Source organism: Saimiri boliviensis, chromosome 9 (assembly GCF_048565385.1).
Source record: "Saimiri boliviensis isolate mSaiBol1 chromosome 9, mSaiBol1.pri, whole genome shotgun sequence".
Lineage (NCBI taxonomy): Eukaryota > Metazoa > Chordata > Mammalia > Primates > Cebidae > Saimiri > Saimiri boliviensis.
In genome coordinates this window covers 10,645,774-10,651,773 of record NC_133457.1, presented here as the reverse complement: position 1 = coordinate 10,651,773, position 6,000 = coordinate 10,645,774, and positions in this window count along the sequence as shown.

Genomic DNA, 6,000 nt, shown 5'->3' with positions numbered 1-6,000 from the left:
AGCAAAGCCTCATGGTTAACAACTTGCTAGAGCTGAAACACCTGGGTTGGAATCGTGGCTCCTTCATTACTAGCTGTGACTCCAGGCAAGCTATTGAACCTTCCAGAATCTATTTTCCCATCTTTAAGAAGCTTTCAGGGTTAAAAGAGTCAACATTTTTACCTGTTTAGAACAGTGCCAGGCTCAGAGTTAAAAACTATGCAATTTTAGCCGGGCGCGGTGGCTCAAGCCTGTAATCCCAGCACTTTGGGAGGCCGAGGCGGGTGGATCACGAGGTCAAGAGACCGAGACCATCCTGGTCAACATGGTGAAACCCTGTCTCTACTAAAGATACAAAAAAAAAAAAAAAAAAAAAAAATTAGCTGGGCATGGTAGCACGTGCCTGTAATCCCACTACTCAGGAGGCTGAGGCAGGAGAATTGCCTGAACCCAGGAGGCGGAGGTTGCGGTGAGCCGAGATCGCACCATTGCACTCCAGCCTGGGCAACAAGAGCGAAACTCCATCTCAAAAAAAAAAAAAAAAAAAAAAAAAAACTATACAATTTAAAAAATTTCCAGTAAATGATTTAACACTCTCGCCAGCTGGAGCTAAGGGTTTTTTGTTTTTTGGTTTTTTTTTTAAAGAAGAGGATGTCAGGGCAGAACAAAAGAATATAATGGGAGCTTGTAACCCCTCTTCACCCCCATTACCATGGTGCCACTGAGGTTAGGAGTCCCTGACTTCCATGTTTAATTCAGGTTCTAATTAAAGACAAACATTTGAACTGTAAAATCAGAGCAATCCAGGAAGTAGTCCCAGCAAGTTATAATAAAACCAAAGACAAACCTAAGAGATTCCAGTCTGTGCCCACACCTCATTATGAAAAGACGCTTAAGTGCAACCCACATGACCTTTAAAGGCAGGGACTGGTAAGGTGAGCCACAGACCTAAAGTGTGTAGGTGGTACAAGCTACACTTGGCCTGAGCTTCTGATTCCTAAATAGATGAGCTGTAAGCTTCTGCAGCTGCCAAAGCTTATCTCTGGTGAGGTTAATTAACTATGGTTGAATTCATAGTCACCAGGGAGAATAGCAGAATTCTAAAGAAACTCTTAAAACCCAGAGGTGCTGTGACTGAGCGACATAACGAAACGGTAAATTTAAAGTGGCCAGGGTAGTGTAAGACAGATGAACATTCACAGCGATTAAACTCAGGAATGCTTAGATTTGCTGTCAAGAGACAAGTCACACAGAATGGAAGTATTGGTAGGGAAGGGTAACGAGTAGCTACAGAAATTACATTGATGATGAGGCAGTTGTCTAAGAAATGACAGGTGAGATATTAAAAATGGTCTTTATACTGATAACTACTGAACTATAAAAATGTGTAGTTTTGTAAAAAATCAAAAAATGAAGTATTTCAGTTTCCAGGTCTTTCCTTCCAACTTCAGTATCCACTTTCCCTCATTTAACGGCATCCAAAAATGCATTTGGGAATATGATAATCCTTTCCGGGCTAAGAATGCAATTTAGAAGATTTCCTACTTGAGTTAGCCCCATGGTTGTTTTCCAACTGTGCACTAGGGAAATAATATATCATTTTTTGACATGACCTAGTGGTTCCCAGATTTTGTGGTATATTAGAACCGTGGGACTTGAAAAAACATCCCTCTACTCAGGTCACACTCTATACTAATTAATTCAGAATGTCGGGATGTGGGAGTCAGGCATCAGTTTTTTGGTTGTGTGTTTTTTTAATGACTCCCAGGTTATTCCAGAATGCAGCAGTTTGAGAACCATGGACATAATCTTATAGAGTTGCCCTACTTTTTTTTTTTTTTTTGAGACAGAGTTTCACTTTTGTTACCCAGGCTGGAGTGCAATGGTGTGATCTCGGCTCACCGCAACCTCCGCCTCCTGGGTTCAGGTAATTCTCCTACCTCAGCCTCCCAAGTAGCTGGGACTACAGGCGTACACCACCACGCCCGGCTAATTTTTGTATTTTTAGTAGAGATGGGGTTTCACCTTGTTGACCAAGATGGTCTCGATCTCTTGAGCTCGTAATCCACCCGCCTCGGCCCCCCAAAGTGCTGGGATTACAGGCTTGAGCCACTGTGCCCGGCCTGAGTTGCCCTACTTCTTATGATGAAAATTGCTAAGGCCAGGCGAGGTGGCTCATGACAGTAATCCCAGCACTTGGGAGGTAATCCCTTGGGAGGCCGAGGTAGATGGATCACCTGAGGTCAGGAGTTTGAAACCAGCCTGGCCAACACGTCAAAACCCTGTCTCTACTAAAAATACAAAAATTAGCTGGGTGTAGTGGCAAGTGCCCATAGACTCATGAAGCAGAGGCAGGAGAACGGCTTGAACCCGGGAGGTGGAGGTTGCATTGAGCCAAGATTGCACCACTGCACTCCAGCCTGGGCAACACAATGAGACTTCCTCTCAAAAATAAATAAATAAAGATAAAAGTGCTCATACAGGATAAAAACTTCAGCTGCAGTATTTTCTAGGGAATGATATACTATCTAAACTTTGGAGTTAAAAAGAAAGACACTGGGTGTGGTGGCTCACACCTGTAATCCCAGCACTTTGGGAGGCCGAGGCAGGTGGATTATGAGGTCAGGAGTTCGACACCAGCCTGGCCAATATGGTGAAACCCAGTCTCTACTACAAATACAAAAATTACCTGGGCGTGGTCCCAGCTACTCAGGAGGCTGAGACAGAAGAATTGCTTGAACCCAGGAGGTGGAGGTTGCAGTGGGCTGACATCACACCACCACACCCCAGCATGGGTAACAGAGTAAGACTGTCTCAAAAAAAAAAAAAAAAAAAAAAAAAAAAAAAAAAAAAAAGAGACACAAAATCTCTGTCAATAGACGATGTTTTGAGATTCCATATGCAAACATTCAAAAAAATCAATGGTTTGTTTTGTACATCTTGCCTCCCTAAACAAAAGATACAAAATCAAAGTTTGAGTTCTGTGAGGATAAAAGGAAAACAACATGGAATAGAATACTACTGCCAGTAACTCTGTCATAAAAAGGTAAGAAAAGGTTAAATATACTGAGACTTAAAACTTCAGGGATTTAGGCCGGGTGCGGTGGCTCACACCTATAATCCCAGCACTTTGGGAGGCCGAGGCGGGTGGATCACAAGCTCAAGAGATCGAGACCATCTTGGTCAACAAGGTGAAACCCCGTCTCTACTAAAAATACAAAAATTAGCCGGGCGTGGTGGTGTACACCTGTAGTCCCAGCTACTTGGGAGGCTGAGGCAGGAGAATTGCTTGAACCCAGGAAGCGGACGTTGCGGTGAGCCAAGATGAGCCGAGATGAGCCGAGATCGTGCCATTTCACTCCAGTATGGGTAACAACAGTGAAACTCCGTTTTAAAACAAACAAACAAACAAACAAAAACTTCAGGGATTGGCATAAATAACTCCCACCTTTAATTCCAGCATTTTGGGAGGCCAAGGTGGGAGGACCGCCTGGGCCTGGGCAACACAGAAAGACCCCATCTCTACAAAAAAATGAAAAATTAGCCAGGCGTGACAGTGCACACCTGTAGTCCTGGCTACTCAGGAGGCTAAGGCAGGATGATCACTTGGGCCCAGGAGTTTGAGGTTGCAGTGAGCTGTGACTGCGCCACTGCAATCCAGCCTGGGTGACAGAGCGAGGCTGTCTTTACAATAAAACAAAACCAACTTCAGTGCTTGGGGTCAAAAACTGCTGTTAGGTCTCAAGAAAAACAAAATCTAGTCACAGAAGACCGTGTTTCCTAAAATGTCAATGCCAAGTGTAGAATGTCACACTAAATAATTGCAAAAATTTTAAATCTGCTACCTTTAGTGAGAAAGTGACTGCCTGCTACTTAGTTAACGCAGCTTCTGACCTGATACCAAAGCTGTCTGCTCAAGCCTAATAACAAGTAAGACGTGCTGTGAATGCTGTTTCCCTCACACACGCTACTCTCCATAGTCTTTGGACATGAACCATCTTACAGAGGTTTCTTGCAGCATGCTTTGATTGGATCCCTGAACAGTTTGGTCGAGGGACTGAAAAGACTTTTAAAGTTACTGACTTCAAGTCTACTCATTGTATTACTAAATCCAATTATTTAGAATTCCAGTTCCCACTTGAGGGGCAAATTCAAAAGGACTGAACTGCCTTAATGATTACTTTTATGTATATCCTAAAACCCTGATGTGAACATAATTCCTATTTAAATAATACAAATATGATTATTTAAAGCAATTATTTCTAAGGCCAGGCATGGTGGCTCACACCTGTAATCCCTGCACCTGGGGAGGCTGAGGCAAACAGATTACTTGAGGTCAGGAGTTCGAGACCAGCTTGGACAACATGGTGAAAACCCGTCTCCACTAATACAAAAAAAAAAAAAAAAAATTAGCTGGGCCTGGTGGCACACACCTCTAATCCCAGCTACTGGGGAGGCTGAGGCATGAGAATTGCTTGAACCCAGGAGGTGGAGGTTGTAGTAAGCCAGGATTGTGCCACTGCACTCCAGCCAGGGCAACAGAGTGAAACTATGTCAAAAAAGATAATAAAATAAAATAAGTAATTATTTCTTATTCAATTTATCACTAATATTCATAATCTTCATTTCAAGCCCAAGAGAAGCAATTCATTATCTTACCTCCATTCTGCAGGCTCGATCAGTACCTAGTTGTAATAAATGGTGAATTATCAGATCTCATGAGACTTCCACAAAAACAGTAAAAAAAAAAAAAAAAAAAAAAAAAAAAAAAGATAAATGGTGAATTAAAACCATTACAAGCCTGCAGGATGCTACTATTAGAACACTTGGCCGTATGATTTTTTTTTTTTTTTTTTTTTTTTTTTTTGAGACAGTTTCACTCTTGTTGCCCAGGTTGGAGTGCAATGGCACAATCTTGGCTCACTGCAACCTCCACCTCCTGTGTTCAAGCGATTCTCCTGCCTCAGCCTCCCAAGTAGCTGGGATTACAGGCATGCACCACCACACCCAGCAAATTTTGTATTTTTAGTGGAGATGGGGTTTCACCATGCTGGTCAGGCTGGTCTCCAACCCCCGACCTCAGGTGATCCATCTGCTTCAGCCTCCCAAAGTGCTAGGATTACAGGCGTGAGCCACCGTGCCCAGCACACATGTCCATATGATTTTTTAACTTCTTGGCTCTCCTTTGGATCTGACTACCTCCATTAATTTGTTTCCACTCCCTAACTTGAGATCATGACCTAATTTGTTCCTTTGTCAGTCTACACACCCATAGCATGACATGTCCTAAATTCCTATCCCACATTCTCAACCTCCTGACATCTCCGCCTAAGTGTTCCTACCCCAAACCAATTTCACATTCGAACAGAGGGATGTAAACAAGTAAAATCTTTAGTGTGCTAAATAAAGAGTAAGAACTACAGGCCAGGCATGGTGGTTCACAACTGTAATTCCAGCACTTTGCAAGGCTGAGGTAGGAGGATCACCTGAACTCAGGAGTTTGACATTAGCTTGGGCAACATAGCGAGACCTCATGTCTACTAAAAAAAAAAAAAATTAGCTGGGTGTGGTGGCACACATTTTAGTCCCAGCCACTTGAGAGGCTGAGGCAGGGAAGATCGTTTCAGCCCAAGCCAAGGCTGCAGTGAACTATGATCACACTACTGCTCTCCAGCCTCGGTGACGCTGTCTCAAAAACAACCACCCATCCTCCCCCCAAAACTACAAGAGTCTAAACAAATGGTGCTGAGTAACTGTATATCTGTATGCAGAATAATGAAGTTGGAACCCTAGGTTGCAATAAAAATAATTAACTCAAAATATAACAAAGACCTAAAGGAAAGAGCTAAAAACATAAAACTCTTAGAAGAAAATCGGGATAAATCTTTATGACCTGGGTTAGGCAATGTCTTCTTAGATATAACACCCAAATCACAAGCAACTAAAGAGCAGCTAAGCTGGACTTCATCAAAACTGAAAATATTGTGCTCCAAAAGACACTTCTACAAAAGGGAAAAATGG